General features: G+C 42.5%; 1 protein-coding gene across 1 annotated transcript in view; it reads right to left on the bottom strand.

The window, feature by feature from the left end:
* LOC126426507 (TD and POZ domain-containing protein 1-like) overlaps positions 1 to 8,795 on the bottom strand; it is a 66,224-nt gene extending 57,429 nt beyond the window's left edge. Inside the window, exon 1 of the mRNA XM_050088413.1 lies at positions 8,756 to 8,795. The gene's annotated coding sequence lies outside the window, so the exon portion shown is untranslated. The remainder of the gene's footprint in view (positions 1 to 8,755) is intronic.
* Positions 8,796 to 20,826: the final 12,031 nt, after the last annotated feature.

Here is a 20,826-nt window from a genome sequence, read left to right as displayed (position 1 = left end):
ATAAACAGCGATTGGCATTCACCCGTTCGGCTTTGTTCCGCCCAGCTTGTGTAGCCCTGTCCCCTTTTGTCTGCAGGAAAGTTTATTTCTAGATGCGACGGGCATTCCCCTGGCATACACATCACGTACACTACGCACGCATACAAAAATTCAACTTATGATTAATTCAGAAATCGACTTATAATTTGTTCAAAATCCTACAGTGATGCGTTTCAAAATCATATGAAGACTCGATAGACCAACGTGCGCTGGATGCTAGGCGCTTTGAGAAACAATGTCGTTTTCGTCAAGAATATGAACTTTACCCCCCACCCCGAAATTGCTGCCCGGGACAGATACCGCGGTTTGCCACTCGTCCCCTAGACCCGGGCCTGTTACGCATGCGTGAATGTGCCAGCTTAGGCGCGCGTCAGTGAAATTTTTCCGGGTAGCATCTGGCTGCTGGCTGCTTGCTGCTATTGCTCATACAACTAACTGCCACACTTCTGTGACCACAAACGGGAGAAGGTACTGCTCATACGCGACTCAACTGCTCAAAAGAATCTAATGTAAGCACTTGTGACGTCACGATCATCGGCGGTAATTTGTTGCCATGAGGTCTTTCTAAAGCCTTTCACACATTTTGCTATTGGCAGACGCTTCTATGAGCACTGTGTTTTTATGTTGTACATGGCGCATTTCCTTCGCAACTCAAGTGCTATTTTCGTTTTTTATTCTCTCGTTCAAGTTTTACTGCTGCAGTATTATTCTGCAGTAGCGAGATACAGCAATAGCCTTTGTTAGAGCGTTGGTTCTTACCAATCTAAGTTATAAAAATTTAACTGAAAACTGAAACAATGAAAAATTCCCGGAATTCTAAAGTATTTCCGGGTTTTCCCCGGTTTTCTCCCGGATGAAAAAATTCCCGGATTTTTCCCTGATCTCCCAGGTCACACACACACACACACACACACACACACACACACACACACACACACACACAGGTTAATAACCATTTTGGCCACTGCCATTTGTATCATTTTCCATAAGACATGTATTCCTTCATGAGGCAACAAACAATGAATGGTTACGTATTATCCATGACTTTAGAATGCACTGGCAGTACAGACATTTTTTCTTATTCTTTATTTTTTTGTTTACACGTCAAGCTCCGTAGGGCCAAACTGAGGGACAAATCTCCACGGTCATGGAGCCTGTCAGTACATGAAATTACAACATAAAAGTGATGACAAAAATAAAATGTTAACGAACGCGAAAAAGTCAGTCCATAAAGTCAATCAACAATCACCTTAATTTTTCAAGGAAATCTTCGACAGAATAGGACTGGACCCATGAGGAAACACTTCAATTTCGATTTGAAAGCGCGTGATGTACTACTAAGATTTTTGAATTCGAGCGGTAGCTTATTGAAAATGGATGCAGCAGTATACTGCACACCTTCCTCCATAAGGGTTAACTAAGTCCGATCCAAATGCAGGTTTGATTTCTACAGAGTATGAACTGAGTGAAAGCTGCGACATAAGCACATATTCATATTAATTTTTTTCTTTACAATTTTAATATTCTTTGCGCTATTTGGTGTGGACCACAATTAGACTTCTATCACTAGCGGTGGATATTTTGCCAAAAATTGATTCAGAGTCGTAACTACCGTGTGTTCAATTTATGTCTCTTATTTGATTTATCTACACGTTGCCAACCTAACGAAGTATATGCTGAAACTGAAGTCTGTTCCCTTTGAGTGTGTGTGTGTGTGTAGTTAGGGTGCGTTGTAGGACGTTGAATGTGAATGTAGTATTTGCCAGAGCGTAGTTAAGAGTTTTCATGTTCAGCTGCTTTTCGATTTTTTGTTTAAATGTTTTTGGAAGTGTTCATGTAAGAGTAGGGACAAAGGGGTTGGGTGTCTTCTGATAATAATCATCCTTTGAAATGTTATTCTACTATTGCAGGGCTTCACAACATACGTTCTCGCGGAGCAAGCTGTGAGCAGCAAGGCGCGAGCAGGGAGCAGCGCGAGCACGCTACCCCCACTACCGGACCAGAGCGGAGAGTGGGGAGAGTCACGTGGGGCACACAACAGCTGCCGCCAGTCGATGTAAATCCGCGGCCACCTGCAGGGATATCACTCACGAATTATTACTGCCACAAATGAAACAAATAAAGGAGAATGTACACGTGCCACATAATTTTATTAGCTTAGTGTATGCCTCTACCATCTGTAGACACTGAAACTAAAGAATTCCACGACATCCTATATTTTCAACACTACTTAAAATATCACCTCCGGTTGTAGTGTTCTTCATGGCTACTACACCGAGGAGCTCCTCCCTCACCTGAAGATCTCTATTAACACCTCTAATAAATATGGCAAGCTGCGCTGTTCCAGTGATATCAACACTTTCGTCCAGAGCTAGAAAATACGCCATAAAATCTTTACAGATATTTGCAAGCTGGCTCTGGACGTCGTCTGCCATCTCCTGTATGCGACGCATAATGGTCATGTTAGATAATGGCACAATCCGAAACTGTTCAACTTGAGATGGACACAATGTTCCGCTGCAACTACCAAACATTCTTTTATTAAATCGCCATCAGTTAAGGGGCGCAGGGATTTTGCTAAAAGCAAAGCAATTTTGTAACCCACTATGAGAGCTGCCTCAGTTGATTTTTCTTCATCGTCCAGATCTTCGGATAGCTTCCTTTTGAGTTTAATAGCTTCCTGCGTACGATCTGGTCCATCACATTTTCCACGTCCGTAGTCTTTCGCGTGGTACGACATGTAATGTCGCTGCAAATTAAATTTCGTAAACGAATTCAGCGTTTTGTGACATACTAAACATTTTGCAACACCATCTTTTTCAGTAAACAGATAAAATTCCTCCCAATGGGGGTTGAACTGCGAAAGCATGGTTGGGATTACACAACGGCGACTTGATATGAGTCTTAACTAGCGAAGTGACTGTTAAGAGCTGATCGTAGTATTTTAAACGTTACACAGTCGGCGTGAATTCAATAGGCACGCTGCGGCGCTATTCAAACGTGCGCGCGCAATTGCCCTCCCTCCTACTCCGTGACCTTGCAGCTGCTCGCGAGCACGTGCCTGAGCAGACGCGAGTACTCGCGCTCAAAGCCGGCCAGTTGTTAAGCCCTGTACTATTGTGTCTAAACCAAAACTGAAATCAGCTGAACACCAAACTTTTCAACCACTCTGACAATTATTGCGTTCACTTCCAACTTTCTATAACTCACTGAACAGAAGTAAACAAACAGTTTTCAGCATATAATTCGTTAGGTTGGCAGCATGTACATAAACGAAAGAAGAGGAGACATGAATTGAACACACTGTAGTTACGACCTTAACTCTTTTTTTCTCCTGTCAGTAGCTGTTGACATTTTACCAAAAGCTGTAATTTAACACAAAAATGTGTTGACCAGGTGAGAAGAAACGCAGATTTCCGCCAAAAACTATTTCACTGTAAGTAATTACCTTTTCACACAAAAAAACGGTTAACTTTTATAATCTACAAGGGTCACATATCAAAACAAAATCATTTAACATTCCACCAAAGATGCCTTAAAGCAAAGGGCAAAACGCGTCTTAACAAGTACAGTACACTGCAGCAAGAAAAAAGGATTCATTACTTAACAAAGGAAACGATCAACAGCTGTAGATACTTAGCAAATTACATCTTATGACATACCATTAAGTTAGTTTCTGTTTAACTTCTGTGCGTCAATTTAGAGTATTGTAAATATTAAAGTGTTCCATGTCACTGTAATTCTCATTTCACTTGTTATGAAATGCCGTTTAAAAAATTAAATCGATCCATGCTGAAGAACTGTATTTACCTTCACATCTCGATAGGTAAATAAATTTTGGATATTTATCATGCAATGAAATATTGGACTCATTAGAAGTTACCATTCGCAAAAAAAGAAAGTTTCGATTTCTTGAACCGCTTAGGAAATCTGGGGCCGATAACAAGCACGTGGTTGACGAGGAGCGGGGCCAAGTGTGGGCCGCATGGCGGGCGACCCGCCGACGTACCACTGAATATCTCGAGAACGCTGATAGCTACCGCTCTGCTCTCAACTTTAAAACAATTTCGGTATGTTGACTGTATTTCATACGCAATAATGTATTACCTCAAATGAACTATAGGCAAAGCCCACGCAATGGATTTTGACCTCTGAAAGTTCATTGAAAATTCGAGTAATGGTTTACGTAAATACGATAGAGCACGCAACCACGACGAATAACGTAAAGAAATTCAGTCCTTTATCGACAAAAGGCATCAGGCCGTAAGACGCAGAAGAATAAAATTTTTTCACCGAACCGTTTCCTTTAAATCGGATGGTAAGTGTTTCATACCTGCCGCCGCGTCTCCGCCAGAGCGCTTCGGCGAAAGTTCGTGTGGCCCGGGGTTGTGTGAGTGACGTCACGCTCAGCGCGTTCTGTGATTGGCGGCGCGGCAGCGGTTCGTGTGCAAACAGCGACGCACGTGGTAACCGAGGCCCAGCCCCGCGGTTTTTTTTGTGGGAACGGGCCTTAGGCCGGTATTACACATCAAATTTCTTTGTCAAAGATTTGATCAAAGATGTGATCCAATATTGCGTCCAATATATTTGACAAATCTGGTGAGCACGATGTATGAGACAGGCGAAATACCCTCAGACTTTAAGAAGAATATAATAATTCTAATCCCAAAGAAAGCAGGTGTTGACAGATGTGAAAGTTACCGAACTATCAGTTTAATAAGTCACAGCTGCAAAATACTAACGCGAATTCTTTACAGAAGAATGGAAAAACTGGTAGAAGCCGACCTCGGGGAAGATCAGTTTGGATTCCGTAGAAATGTTGGAACACGTGAGGCAATACTGACCTTACGACTTATCTTGGAAGATAGATTAAGAAAAGGCAAATCTACATTTCTAGCATTTGTAGACTTAGAGAAAGCTTTTGACAATGTTGACTGGAATACTCTCTTTCAAATTCTGAAGGTGGCAGGGGTAAAGTACAGGGAGCGAAAGGCTATTTACAATTTGTACAGAAACCAGATGGCAGTTATAAGAGTCGAGGGGCATGAAAGGGAAGCAGTGGTTGGGAAAGGAGTGAGACAGGGTTGTAGCCTCTCCCCGATGTTATTCAATCTGTATATTGAGCAAGCAGTAAAGGAAACAAAAGACAAATTCGGAGTAGGTATTAAAATTCATGGAGAAGAAGTAAAAACTTTGAGGTTCGCCAATGACATTGTAATTCTGTCAGAGACAGCAAAGGACTTGGAAGAGCAGTTGAACGGAATGGACAGTGTCTTGAAAGGAGGATATAAGATGAACATCAACAAAAGCAAAACGAGGATAATGGAATGTAGTCAAATTAAGTCGGGTGATGCTGAGGGAATTAGATTAGGAAATGAGACACTTAAAGTAGTAAAGGAGTTTTGCTATTTAGGGAGTAAAATAACCGATGATGGTCGAAGTAGAGAGGATATAAAATGTAGACTGGCAATGGCAAGGAAAGCGTTTCTCAAGAAGAGAAATTTGTTAACATCGAATATAGATTTAGGTGTCAGGAAGGCGTTTCTGAAAGTATTTGTATGGAGTGTAGCCATGTATGGAAGTGAGACATGGACGATAACTAGTTTGGACAAGAAGAGAATAGAAGCTTTCGAAATGTGGTGCTACAGGAGAATGCTGAAGATAAGGTGGGTAGATCACGTAACTAATGAGGAGGTATTGAATAGGATTGGGGAGAAGAGAAGTTTGTGGCACAACTTGACTAGAAGAAGGGATCGGTTGGTAGGACATGTTCTGAGGCATCGAGGGATCACAAATTTAGCATTGGAGGGCAGCGTGGAGGGTAAAAATCGTAGAGGGAGACCAAGAGATGAATACACTAAACAGATTCAGAAGGATGTAGGTTGCAGTAGGTACTGGGAGATGAAGAAGCTTGCACAGGATAGAGTAGCATGGAGAGCTGCATCAAACCAGTCTCAGGACTGAAGACCACAACAACAACAACAACATATTTGACAAAGATCTTTGACGTAGCGCTAGAAGGGGTATTACACTGTCATCAAAGTTTTCGTCAAAGTTCAAGATGGCTGACAACAACTTGTTATAAAAGTTTTCAGAGTCCAAAAGCGTGTAATACGTATTATTTGTGGAGTAAATTCACGGACGTCCTACAGAAACCTCTTCAAAGAACTGGATATACTAACTACTGCCTCTCAGTATATTTACTTCTTAATGAAATTTGTCGAAAATAATATATCTCTTTTTCCAACAAACAACTCAGTTCAAACATGATCTGCACAAGGACTTAAAAGCACTTACTATAGTTCAAAAAGGGGTCCACTAGTCAGGAACACTCATCTTCAATAATTTGCCAGAAACATAAAAAATTTAGTTAGAAATAAAGATCAGTTTAAAAGGAGCCTGAAAAACTTACTACTAGCCTACTCCATTGGCGAAATTTTTAATAGAAACAAATGGTGTATTGTATTTATTCATACTATTAGTATTGTTATTTCAGCTTAAAAAAATCGACATGTTCCACATCCACGAGGATCTCCTCAGCACGGATCTATGGAACGAAAAACTAATCTAATCTGGGTGAAGCCGTGGGTTTTACGACGACACGATAAAAGCATTCAACAAAACTTGTTACGTGAGCTTACAGTGGAAGACGTCAAGTCGTACATCAATTACTTAAGAATGGGTGAGCATACATTTCTGTATGTGCTCAATGAAGTGTATCCTCATATCACAAAGCACAATATTCACTTAAGAACTGCTACATCTTCAGAAGACAGGCTCGTTGTAACACTCCCATTCCTTGCTACAGGAGAGGGTTATGTTAGGCTAGGTCTCCAATCTTCTTAATCTACTTTTGTATTCAGGGTGCCTCACGTTGTAAAGCGCCTCATCAGCTTTAGACATCTTTATTAATTTTGTAGTTGTCGGCACACACCAATTGTATTTACCGGCAATGGTTATAAAAACACTACAGACGACAGAACGCTGCAGCGATGCTAGCGCTCCATATGGTAACATGTCACATACAGTGAACAGAAGACAAGCGGTTTCTTTGATCAAATATACAGCGAGGCCCTAGATTTGATCAAATATTGGACGACATTTGACAAAGTCCCTATTACACTATCACATATCTTTGACAAAGATATTGGACAAAGAAACTTGATAGTGTAATACCGGCCTTACAAAAGTTTCTGCACATGCGCAACTGGCGTGGCGTATAATTCCCTACCGGCCTAACACATAGGGTTTGATGAACAATTACTCGTTACGTCAATGCCACCACTTGGTAGCACCCGGCAGCAAATTTATCTACGTTCGCCATAAATCCCGCTAGCGGCAGCATACACCACAGATACACACTATACATAGTAAAATCAGATCGGACATCAGCGTATGTTATACTGAGGGGGAAAAAAAACTTATTTTCTGAAATTCTGAACGAGATGTTTTGGAATTTACCGTACAGTAATACATTTGTGGGGCTGAGAACCATGAAGCACCTAATCGTCGATTGTTAGACAGTAGCATTTACTCATGCATCTGACATCTGTTGGGTCAGTTTATCTGTACTGTAGGGCCACATTGTACTTACATCTGAACACTCACTGAGAGCTGGCACTGGTTTCTCTGATATTCACTTAAATATAGGGGGTCGAAGACTAAGTGCTCTTGGCCGTTACGGCTCTTCGCGCCTCACTTGTGTTCTAGTGAAGTCACCTTGTCGGCAAATGGTACCAACTGAATTTAATCATTTACGCAAACGGCTGTTTATGTCTGAATTGGCTGTCTACTGTGTAGAAATCGGATTTCCAGTGGAGTAGCTACATGAACTCTATTGAACGTGTATTAAGTGCTAACAGAAAAAATAATTACCTGGAAAAGTTGGCCGCAAAGAATTTACGGCATTCAAGACGACATCCGTTGTCACAGAAAATGACAAAATCAAGCGTGACTACAAGCCAACATTTAACAGGGAAGTGTATAATAACCATAAGTTTTTAAGTGGATGCAACGTAAGAATGCCCGATTTTCGGCCCAGTTGGTTAACTAACAACACATGAATTAGGAATCTTGCCGAAAAAACACAAAACCACGAAAACTCAAAGTTACACAAAAAACGCGAAACGGAGGGTAGTGGAAGCTCTAACATTATTCCGTTCTTACCATAAACTACTTAAATATGGACAAAACAACAAAATCAAGAAAACCATTCCTTCCTCTTTGCAGAGAAGTGACGCCTATTATTATTATTATTACTATTATTATTATTATGGACAACTGCTGATGAATGTTGATGAGCATAGCTGTTAGATAGCTGATGTTATTAATTTCGAGCTATCACATTTATCTGAATTTAAAAATTTGTCAACACCCAGAACGTATACCTGCGAGGGACTACAGGCACATAGAAACAATGCCCGACGGAATGTGGCGCTATTTTCCGTTCGTTCCACATTATTCTATTGCAAGCTTTCAGCGATCATATGACTGTAGCATTACGACAACTAACAAGCAACGAATTATTAAACACTCGACAGTTAAATTTAACACTATTCGCCATTCGTTTGTTGGCAACAATTGTATTTTGTAATTGAAGTACGGCAATGGATTAGGAGCAGGTCTGCCGTGAGTTAGGCGACAAACCAGACACAAGCGTGCAGAACAACACCCACAGCTCCCTGAAACTCCAGCGCAGGCCAGCTGCCCGCCTTACCTTCCCCTGGAACTCTCGCGGCGCGCTGCTCTCCGTACGGCTGCTGCGTCACAACTGGGCCGCAGTGACAGCCGGGGCGCGCGGCTGCCCCCACCCAGCTCTGACGTCACGGGGCGGCGTTGCCAGGCAGGCGAGGAACGGCTGCAGCAGAGCGTCTACGTCGGTGTCGGCACTGCCGGGCCGCCTGCCTCCGAAACCCCCTTCGCATGGCGTTCCAAAAACCGGCTTCCTAATATCGACTTCCCGATACCGCTTCTGGGTGGTTATGTAAAGCCTTAAAGATCTATTTTTGGAAACCGCTTCTAGTTGCCTGTTTTCCAATTCCGCAATCGATTTTCGCTTCCATCTAAACGCATCCGGTTTTGAAACATGCTTGGGCTGAGAGGTTTCTTCTTATTTTTAAAAACTTTCAGGTAATATGGACGGAGTTGCTTTTTGTACAGTGAAGGACAAGTAGAAATATTAGACCAACTATTTACACCTCGTCTACGTGCATAGGAATAGCAGTTTCACAGACTAAATCAGATACCGTAACAGCTCTTATCCTGGTGCCATATTTAACTGGGCAGCAAATGCGTTTCAGCCCGTAACATGTAACCACGAGACCGAAAAGCAGTTTGCGAAATTCGGTTTTCGTCTTTCCGGTGAGGTGTCGCATGTAGAAGCCATTTTAAGGCATGTACACACTAGGACCTAGGCTAGCGTCACCAGAAGCCCTGTCTTTAATGGGAATGGCCATTTTTTCGTTCTGTCTCCCGTTGACTATCCAATGGGAGGCAAAATGCCCCGGCTTTTTCGTAATCAGAAGTGACATTTTGTTTCATTTTGTGTTTTTAATTATTTCTACGTCAATTTCGCATGACAGACATGTTTTAACATTTTCGTGAGTCTTGCTTTGTCTAGAATTCAAAGATGGAATACAGAAGCTGTATTTTGGTCACAGGATGAGGAGAGGTGTGAACAGAAGATTTCCCGTCATCACGCTCGGTGAAAGTGACTCAAGCTTGAGTTTCCCGACTCGTATCCATCACTTACTACTGCAGAAATAACGGACGGATGTAACAAGTTTTCGTTAAAGAACGTTACAGGGCTATCAACGTGCAATTGTACTTGCAGTTACGAACTAGCTATTCACTGGTAGATGACATACATTTGCAGTAGATGCGACCGACACGATGTCTTCGGACTGTTTGAGAGAACAATGAGAAGCAGGCGGCAGTTTCAACACTAGATTTGGCAAACTTGCTTCAGTGCGCTCCATTCTCTGTTGTCCGTTGTGTGAAACTAGCTTGAGCCCGTTAAAACGGGGAAACGAAACTCGTCTTGCTCTAAAACCATGGAAGACGAGTTCGCTTTTTTGAAGGAAACCACGACTATACGAAGGTAAAATGTGTGCTGCGACGTTCAGATTTTTCCACTGAACAAACATGGAGGGCTTGCCGATATAACGCATCACACGAAGAAAAAGAAGTACCTGTGTGCAGTTTCTTCGGGAACTGACTTGCTTTGTTAGTACGAATGAACTACAAACAGGCGAAGATTAAAGCACCGTTACCGCAAAACATACACGTACTTACACATATTTTCCGTTAAAGGACTGCATGGTTCTTGTCATCCGAGACCTGTCTGAGAAGAAACGCATATGTTCTAGGACAAAATGCGAGTCGATCTTAGTGAACGTTTTATGGCCTTACGCAGTACGTTAAGTTCATTCCGGATTTGAAGATGCAATGTCCCTGTGATGGCTGATGATGCATCAAATGACAAAACCTGGAAGCTGATGCCGATTCTAGCTAGATAATTCATTCGTGCAGAAAGTTGGTCAGCGCAACGTAATCTCTCTTCAGAACAATGGCGGAGAAAAGGTAGCATTATTAGCTAACTGTAGTCTGGGTATTTTAAAAAAGAAAAATATAGTTTACGAGATTGTCACATTTCGTGCATATAATTGTAATTTCAACGTTGGTAGGCACAAGATGGCAGGAACAAACAATGTTTATTGCAAACTGAACAGCGTTCTCGAGATGAGCACTGAAGGCATCCGATGTGCTGTCCGCGTGGTACAGGGCGGAGGTCGAGTGCAGAAATTCTTCCCACCGACACAGAAATGACAGCGAATTAAATTTTTCCAGTATTTTCACATTGACACTCAGCGTGTGGAGAAACTGAAATCCTTCTGTGATTTCGTTGATACTGAATACAAACGAGTTCTAGGTAGTATTAGCACTAGATGGTTGTCATTGTTGCCCGGAGTTGCAAGAGTTATTGATCTGTATAAACCTCTGAAATCTTATTTTCTGTCTCAGGATAGGTGTCTTACATTGGGGCAAATTTTGTGAGAACCCACAGACACGTCTTTGGCTTCATTTCACACAAAGCTAATGAAAATCTTTTCAGATTCAATCCATAAGTTTGAAACAACCACGATTTCAGTTACACATTCAGCTAAAGAGGTAGAGCTCCTTAAAGAAAAAAAAATCGGTGACAGGAAATTTGGTAAACTTCAGTTGGTTTTTCGATTTTAATTAACTTTGTAAAGGAAGGCATTTTCAGTCCGGTACGAGCCAGTTATAAATTTATTTTACGACACTTTTGTGACTTTTTTAGAGAAGGGAAGAACTTGTGTTTCATCCTCTGAAATAGTTTCATTGGGTGACACTGAAAATTTCCGTTTCTTGGGCTTAACTTTTAAATTGTCTGAAATTCTTAAGACAGTAGACTGATGTGCAACATTTCAGTTGAGACAGGATGCCTGAACCAAATTGTATCCCAGAAACTTGAGGAATGGGAAAAAAGCTAATTTGAAAACTCTTGAGAGATGGTGTGATGTATTCCATACACTTTAAAGTACAGGTACTTCATGTAAAAATATAGAGACGCATGTGAGGTTTGCTCGTGCTTTACCAGGCACAAATGCTGTTGTGGAAAGGGTATTTTCAACTGTGAATTCCTTTTGGATTGTTAAGAAAAACCGTTTTACGACAAACTATTGAAGCAATTGTAATAGTTAAGACTCGTTATGAAGATCTCACCTGCAAAGATTTCTGCAATCTGCTACTAACCTAGTCAAAGCTTTCGAAAGCTGTTAGGTATTCTAAGGCTAGGCGCAAATTGAGAAGCGTACAGCACGTGTGACATGACAAGACACTACAGCGCGACACCCACGTGCCGCACGGGTCGCGCGGTTCCAGCGCATACTGCGACGCGTACACCATACTTCACACGCGCCGACTGGCGACGCTCTGCGCTGACTGAACCGAAGCGCGCGCAACCTCTTATCTTTCTCAAACGATTTTACAGAAACTATTCTCTGAAAATATATGATTTTTGCCTTATTTTTAGTGTTATATGTCAGCTTCGTGACGAAGTGCTGATCACCTCGCTAATGACCATTCTTATTGTGATGTACACATTTTAGTAAGACACTACGCAAAACTCAAAAAGTTTGTAACGAAAATTAGGGGTCGCTATGATTTTGCGTTTGGTGCGTATTACACCATATGTTGCTGCGTATGAAATTTAGCTAACATTCTGAATTTTTGTTTAGACTTGGGAGGAGGTCTCTATCTGCCTCCGATCTCGAGAAAATGGATCCCATGTAGCGCGCTCACTTCCGATCTCACGCCAGCGAGAATGAAATACTCGCAACATCTCTCGTATCTCCTAAACCGCTCGAGACATCGAAACGAAAGTTTGGCGAATGATAGCACACAAGGAGGAGAGTGTTTTGCCAATTATTAAACACACGGAACTTTCTTATCTATGGCGATATCACTACTTATACTTCTTTTTTTATTTATTTCACTCCAGTGACTAATTTTTTAAGAGTTATCGACAGCTAGCGAAACAAGAGCTTCCTAGTATGAAAATAAACATGAAATTTCTTCTTTTATGTTACTGCAGACCGATACTATGAGGTTTTTCGTAAGCTATTGAACTTTGTGAGCCGGCCGCGGTGGTCGAGCGGTTCTAGGCGGTCCAGTCCGGAGCCGCGCTGCTGCTACGGTCGCAGGTTCGAATCCTGCCTCGGGCATGGATGTGTGTGATGTCCTTAGGTTAGTTAGGTTTAATTAGTTCTAAGTTCTCGGGGGCTGATGACCACAGTAGTTGAGTCCCATAGTGCTCAGAGCCATTTGAACCATTTTTGATGCTTCTTCGAATGAGAAAAGGTTAACAACTCACACAAAAATAGATTGGCAATTCTGTTGGAATTTTGGTGGAATCCCCGTAACCCATCGTGTTTTTAACACTGAGCGACGGGAATGGAAATTTACGAAAGGATTTTATTCCTTCTCTTGATCTGAGCAGTATTAAGATAATGACGAGCGTTCCTTCAGGCGGAATGATAGGCACATGCCAGATACTGGTCACTCACCTAGGGCTTACCAAACTGACAATGCGTGATCGCGAATAAAATAGTTGGTATTGAGAAAAATAAAGAATTGGTCTGTCGCACAACACAGTGGTCAGTGTATTGTCAGCAGCGAAGGATAATGCGCCCGACAGGAATGCACAAGCTAGCCATGTGTGCCTTGTGAGATGTAGTTCGAAAAACATTGCCATGAAAGTAGATCTGCCTTTGACAGCAGCACATTTCAACAAATTAAATATATCTAATCGTAACACTCTTTTAGAATATTCTTACTTTCGTAATAATACCGACCATTTTCTTCATTTGTGTAGCCTGTTGTTGTATAGTTAGTTTATTAATGCTGATAACGTCCATGCAACAATTGAAATGCTTCTTCTCATCACGGCGAACCAATTAAAACATTGTTATTTGCGACTGCTTTTCGACTGTTTCTAGCTTGCAGTGGAAATGTGATGTTCACATGCACTTAGTACAGTGTGTGGTATTACATTATTACATCCATATCTAAGTAATCACAGAGAGACTTTTATGCTTCAGATCTTGGACGCTTTTTACCAGGAGCACAAACGGATCACACCTGTGGAGATTCTCTGTTTCTAAATTTTTGTAGCAGATCGTACAGATACACGAGCATACTAGGCAGCGAGAAGAGAACCTTCTTTTACTCTCCTGCCTTGATTCTTAATCACATGATAATATTCCTTGCCTCCTTATTCACTACACTCTGTCTCTTCTTGCGATCTGAAATCATCGCGGAGGCATATGATACAATTCCAGCGGCCAATGGCTCATTAGTTACTGAAGTATGCATTTTTCTTTACAGAAGAAAAACAAAACAACAAAACAAAACAGAACTATACAGATATAAATAACAGAAAAGTATAGTGTACTAACGAAGGAAGCTGGATCGTTTAAATGGCGAAAAACGAAAGACTACCCAACGGCAATAAAATTCAGTACACAGTAAGGCAAAATTTATCGTACGGGCAGTGCTACCACTGCTGATATGCGCCGTTCCGATGTGGGCACACGGCCGGGCTACTTCTCCGCTCCCCGCCACAGATTTCCCACGCTGCTAGCGAGGCAAGCGCGACGCGCTGCGCCAGAAACTGTGCCGCAGCCACAACGCCGCGCGACCTGGCAGTTTGCACGGTGGTCCCATTTGAACCTGTGGAGCTACAAAAACACGCGCTGCGCTGCTCCGCGCCACACGCGCTATACGCGTCTCAATTTGCGCCTAGCCTAATAAGTACCAAGTTACTAGCAGTGCACGCCGTACAGTAGCTGAACTGTTTGCTTATTTTTGATGTCTGCATTATCGTTCATTTGTCAGAAATCGTTCTATCATCTTCTCAGTATTTTCAATTGTAATCATTTTCTGGAAAAACAATGAATTATGAAATGAAGCAGTGGCGTTACAATCATGTTTTGAAGTGCATTGTTAGAATGTGTCTTTATGTGTATGAAGTTTAGTTTTTATGTATGTTAGTGAAGCAATGCAGTCATATATGCAGAATAGTTTCTTTTTGTCCAGTGTCCTGTTTATCCCAATTTCCGCAAATACCCCGTTTCCTCGTGTGTGAAATGAGTCCGAGAACTGTTCAGAGTGTGCAGACGGCAACTCCGGCCGGCCTCGCTTGCAGCTGGGTCTGCTGGCGGGAACAGCAAAGCGCCGCCGTCTGGCTGCCGCCGGGTCCCCACTGCCGGTGCTCCCGTGTCCGTCGGCTCAGCAGCGACTAGCCGTGTGTCCGGGACGGGACGGCTGTGGGAGTTTTCGACGATAGCCACCGGTCGCACTGAGTGTGTTTTGTTGCCCGGTTTCGCTCTTTAAGTGAACCAGACTGCCATGAGAAGCTCTGGAATTTACAGTATCAAATGCATTATTCTACGACCAGCATGAGAGTAAACCGGATGTAAACATTACACTGTGTGTTATTCCGCTTCTGCTGGGATCTCAGTGAGTCGCGTTTCACGAGGAGCGGCAGCCGAGCTGACTGCAGTGCAGTAAGGATACGTTTTGCGCTGTGCGTTACCCGTACGTCGGCTGAGCGGTAATAAGGGACCACAGCTTTACCGGCGGATCTTGTCCAACTAACCTGCCGTGATTTGAACGCTGCAGTTAAATCGTGAGAAGGGACGAGCAGACAATACACGTAGCTTAGAATGTCATTTAGTTTTTGAAGAGAATGAAGTAATGTTCGGCACTATTCCAGCAATACCGCACGCTTCTTGGCTGACCGAACAGAATGCGTAGGATTATCTCGTTCTTAGCTAACATAGTGTTGTAATTAAAAAGAAGAGTGATGGAAATTCTAACTCAAACACCGGAAAATAGCTCTCCGTCAGATACGTGTAATGCAAAAGCGTATTGCACAGATCCAGTACGTGAAGGTCAAGTGTTGTCCGGGAAACGCCACTACGTGCCGGTAACGTTGGAAGCGAAGATAAGAGCGTAGCCAGTCAGAAGGCTGGAACACCCTCGCCTGGTATAAAATATTCTGTACACCCGTATATCAGTGGTAAGATTGTCATCAACCGTATGTTTTGATATCTATGTAAAGGTTCCACAAGGCCATTAAGTCATTTGACGAAAAATCTTTGTAAGAGGAGAAACGGCGAGATCGGAATGTTACTACGACGGCCTGGACGGAATACAACTAAATAAAAAAGTATGAGAAGAAATTATCCTGGTATGGCACCTAGCCAAGAATCGCTCTGAAAGATGCGATGAATGGTGAAGTATGGCTTCTGGGTGAAAGTGGCCGTCGTGAGTACTCGTGACAGGTTTATTGTAAATTGTTGTATTTACATTCGTTATGCCGAGGTAATTGTTTTCATTTAAATATTATGTACCTCGTAATGGAATGTTTTCGTGTGTTTCAGGAATGCGTCCACCGGAACCACGTGCTGGGTACGGAGCGCCTGGCCCCCCTCAGCCCGTGCCGCTGGCTCTGCCGCCGCTCTCTCGTGGCGACACATCTGCCGCGCAGTCAGCGTTCCGAAAAATTTACTCAGTCGTCTTTCTTGCTACAAGAAGACGACAGCCACATGTTACGTCTGTCCGACGAGGCGTCGTAGCCCAGAGCCTGGATTCGAACTGCACCCTCCCCTTCTCCGTCACATTTACTTCCAGGCTGGGCTGTCCGGCCGCGCTTCGCGACACACACGGCGTCCCTCCAGGCGGCCTGACCAGCCGCTCTGCTCTGCCCCCTCTGACTCCCCACACACTTACACCGTTTCAGAATCAGTCTTCGGAAATCAGTTTCCTGATCAAGTACTAAACAACTCAGTACTAAACAACACTGCAAAAAATAGAATTTGAAGATTCCCCAGCGCCATTAAGCAATACTGGTTTTTTATTTACTAATAGCGCCAAAATAAGGTACTTCGTAATTAATTAAAATTTTGTAGTAAACTGAAAAATTACTCACTTTTAAATGAAGAAACTATAAATTCTTCATTTGTGTGGCTATAGTGTCTGTAGTTGCTTCATAATTCTCGAGTGTATTTTTGTTCTGTCGTTCCAACTACAAAAATGTGTGATTTTTTCACCGGACACGTTTCGCTTTACTAAGGTACAGCTGATAATGTTTTTCGTCAACAAAGTGAAACGCGTCTGGTGGAAAAAGTCACGCATTTTTGTAGTTGCAACGAGAGAAGAAAAATACCCTCGAGAAGAAACTATAGTGTACACCAACAGTACTAGTCAATGTCGAGCAATCACGTTGTATTTCATTTAAAATTTGGAAATTCGCACTTTTTTGTACCGGATTTTAACTTCTTGTGATTACGCGTGTTTTCATCCGATTAGAAATCACAAATAAAAATTTTCTATTTTTGTTAATTAAAACGCCAAAGTGATTATAAAATTATAAGTTAAGTAATACAGAATGTTACTAGCGAGAACTGCATTAGAGTTTACACTAGTTTAAGATTACAGCGGTACGTTCTCACATCCAGACATATTGATTTGAAATGCTCAGAATGTTTTGTACTTAAAAGCCGTGCGAACCCTTGAACGCCGGTATTTTCGGGTGTAATTCGAAGTGTGCCGTACTACTGTAGTAAACAGAGGTCTGAACGCTGCACTTGGATTTTTGTTTTTCTTTATTTTTGAAGGAAGTTAGCCACACGATTACCCTCACAGCGTGTCCCACTATTTCGCGTGAATCGGTGCGAGGTTCACCTTTCAGCTAGCGCACTTCATCACGAAGTATAATTTAACGTCTTCTTCAACCCGAAGGGAGTTTCAGAAGAAAAATAGTTTGTGTGAGCTACATGGCAGCTGCCAGATGTAACGCTATCGAAATTTCAGCAGACCTGTTCTGTTACCAGTGGACGTGGAAAATATAGTTACGAAACTTTATTCGAACTTCACCCTTCTTTTCCTGATGATGCTTTGTATAAAAACGGCAATTCAGAAAAAGTTTATCAAGTCTAGAAGGATCATCGCCGGTAAAACGAACCCATTTGCTTCTGAAAGAACTACCAGTAACTATTCAAACTACTTTAAGAATGTCCTAATACTTGTGATCCGACGCCAAACTTCAATGTCTCGGCTTCAAAGAATGTCATTTCACTATCGTCAGATGTCTGAGTTCCACTCATCTACCACAAACAGACTGCCTCAGCTTGCACGTGTAGCTGCAAATACGCCATTACCTTCCGGTGGACGCAATGAATACAAATGTCAAGGTTGATTGACAACATAGGAAATACAAGTACGGGCATTACAGAGACACTTCGGTGAGAAAAAAATGGTAGGAGTTTTGTAAGTGGAAAGTACAGTTACGGAAACGCTCGATGTTCCAGATACAGAACCTGCACAGAAGCCTTAAGCGAATGATAAATACATACAGGCAGACCACTTACACTGGAATCATTAAAAATTGTAGGAATTCAAAGTACTTGCGAGTTGAAACGAGGAACGAAATAAGATAATTCTGACAGAGAAAATGGGAGCTCAGCTTGGAATCGACTAAAGTACAGGTACGAACAACTGTGGATGAATAGCCGGCTCAAGAAAGTGCAGAAGAAACCTACAGCAGAATTCCTGCGTCTGTGGTGAAACGAAGATTAAGATGCACTGCGATTTAAAAACAGAAGAAAATGAGAACGAGAAGGGACCGAAACGACGAAAGACGCTATGATAATACGATGCTAAACTGCATCTTCTACATCCGCTTCTGCATCTATATACTCTGCAAACGACCGTGGCAGGGAGTACGTCCCACTGCACCAGTTATTAATGTTTCTTCCTGTTCCATTCACGAATGGAGAGAATGACTGAATGCGTTTGTACGTGTAGTAATTATTCTAATCTTATCTTCACGATTTCTATGTGAGCGATACGTAGGGGGTTGTAGTATATTCCTAACATCACCATCTAAAGCAGCTTCTTGAAACTTTAACAGACTTTCCGGGATAGTTTGGGTCTGTCTTTACAAGTCTGGAAGTTCAGTTCATTGCGAAACTCTGTTACACTCCCACGGGTGAGAGAAACCTGTGACCATTCGTGCTGCCCTTCTCTGTATACGTTCAGTGTCCCCTGTTAGTCTTATTTGGTGCGGGTCCCACACACTTGAGCAAAATCTGGAACCGGTGGTACGAGTGGTTTGTAAGCAGAGTCCACCGTATGCTGACTGCTCTTCCCCAGTATTCTACCAGTAAACGGAAGTCTGTCACCTGCTTTACCTACAACTAAGCGTATGTCGTCATTCCATCTCATACCAGGTACTTTATGTGTGTCGGCCGATTCCAACATTGACTCGATGGTATTGTAGTCACAGAATAATACTTTTTTCGTTTTCTGGAGGCACAGTTTTACATTTATGAACATTTAAATCAAGTTGCCGTCTTTCCACCGCTACGAAATCTTATCAAGATCTGACTGAATATTTATGCAGCTTCTTTCAGACAATACATCATAGATAACTGGATCATCTGAAAAAAGTCTGAGGTTACTATTAATATTTCGTATTCCGCAGAGATAGCGATGTGGTCTGACCTTGCAGCTGTGTAAAGGGCAACCTACAGTTCACAGGAGTTTCTGCAAACGTGACGTCATTTTGACGACAGAAGTTCTGCATTCGTGTGGATCGGGCTGTGGATAAGGGAGAGATTAAAGTGTTGGCCACAATTAGCTCCGACACATATCGAAAAAGTTGTCGCAACTGCTTTTGCTAATACGCCTTCATCAACACCAAAAGTGAGACCACTTACTGATTCACAAGCGAAAAGAATCTGCAGCTAAGTCAGCAGAGACTGCAGTAACGTGCTCATTAAAGTGTCTCAACAAAATATATTGACTTCAGGGAAGTATTTGACACCGTCCAGCTCTGCCGCTTGGTGGAAAAAATACCAGCTTACTCAATATCGGACCAGATGCGACTCGATCACGAACGAAGTGGCTTACAAGGCGCTTGTTCAACCGATTCTTGGTGGTGTTCATCAACCTGGGATCCTTAACAGATACTACTGATAAGAGAGACAGATGACCCGAGAAAGAGCTTCACGTTTCGTCATGGGATCGTTTAGTCGGCGCGAGAGCGTTACAGAGGTGCTCAACCAATCCAACAGTAGGTATTTTACAAGAGAGCCGTTATGCTTTGTTGAATGATTTAATATTTAAATTGAGATAGAGCTCTTTCCGGGAAGAGTCGATCAAGGTATTACTTCCTCCTACGTACAGCCACATCTCGTGAAATGACGGCGAGAAAATACGAGACATCAGAGCTGATACACACACATACCGACAGTCAATCTTCCCACGCGCCATTCGTGAGTGGAACAAGGAATGGGGGAGCGGGTGAATTAGTGGTATCAGAAGTACCCTCGGCCACACACCGTTAGGTGGCTTGTTGGATATTTCTGTAGGTGTGTGTAGGAACCCGCCCCCTTGGACAACTTTCCACGATGCTTAGTCAGGAGATTTGAGTAGACTGCTCCTGTGACGGTGTTCCCTTTTACAAGCATAATCTGTTAACACACCGCCTTGGCAGACCCTCCCTCAATTCTCCCAACCATAAAAAAAAACCACCAGCACCTTGCCCAATGCTGGCTCTTCACCTTTTTCGGCGGTAATGAAGTCACTTTTCCACTGCTTACTCGCTGTTCCCCTTTGTCTTGGGATGTTTAGGTGGCTAAAGAAGTTGTTACGATCAGAAGAAACTACAGTCGTTCAGGCATAGCTGTAGGCTCTTTGATTGCCCTGGGAGAGGTATGCTTGAAACTACAACATATGAAACATTAGTTCACTTTATTACAAGAATGATAAAAAGATTTACTTAACTTTATAAAGTCCTTTGCCACACGGATGATCCGAATATTTATGACTGTCTTCGAACAATAAAGCATCACTTGATGCACACAATTAGGAACTGATCCCTTAGAGTATAAGCACAACATTTACAAAACAGTTCCATCTGAGAGTTTAATAGCACTCGTGTCGTAACTAGATGAGGACTGCTTCATCGCAGGTCACTAACTGAGCAGAGCGAGTCCTTGTTTGGCTCAATACCGACCTCTGTGTGGTGGCGCTGCAGTGCTTAGAGGCAGGGCGTGTTCTCAGGAGCCTTTCTCATTTTTCATTGCGGATTGCAGCAAGACTTCGCTCATGTCTGTGGTATCAATACGCTTTGCCGATTTTGGTGTGGTTCGCGATCTTCGGACGATAAAGAAGAAGTCACCTGTATTGGCC

The sequence above is a fragment of the Schistocerca serialis genome, chromosome 11 (genome assembly GCF_023864345.2).
Source record: "Schistocerca serialis cubense isolate TAMUIC-IGC-003099 chromosome 11, iqSchSeri2.2, whole genome shotgun sequence".
Classification (NCBI taxonomy): Eukaryota; Metazoa; Arthropoda; class Insecta; order Orthoptera; family Acrididae; genus Schistocerca; species Schistocerca serialis.
This window is presented reverse-complemented; position numbering and strand designations above follow the sequence as displayed.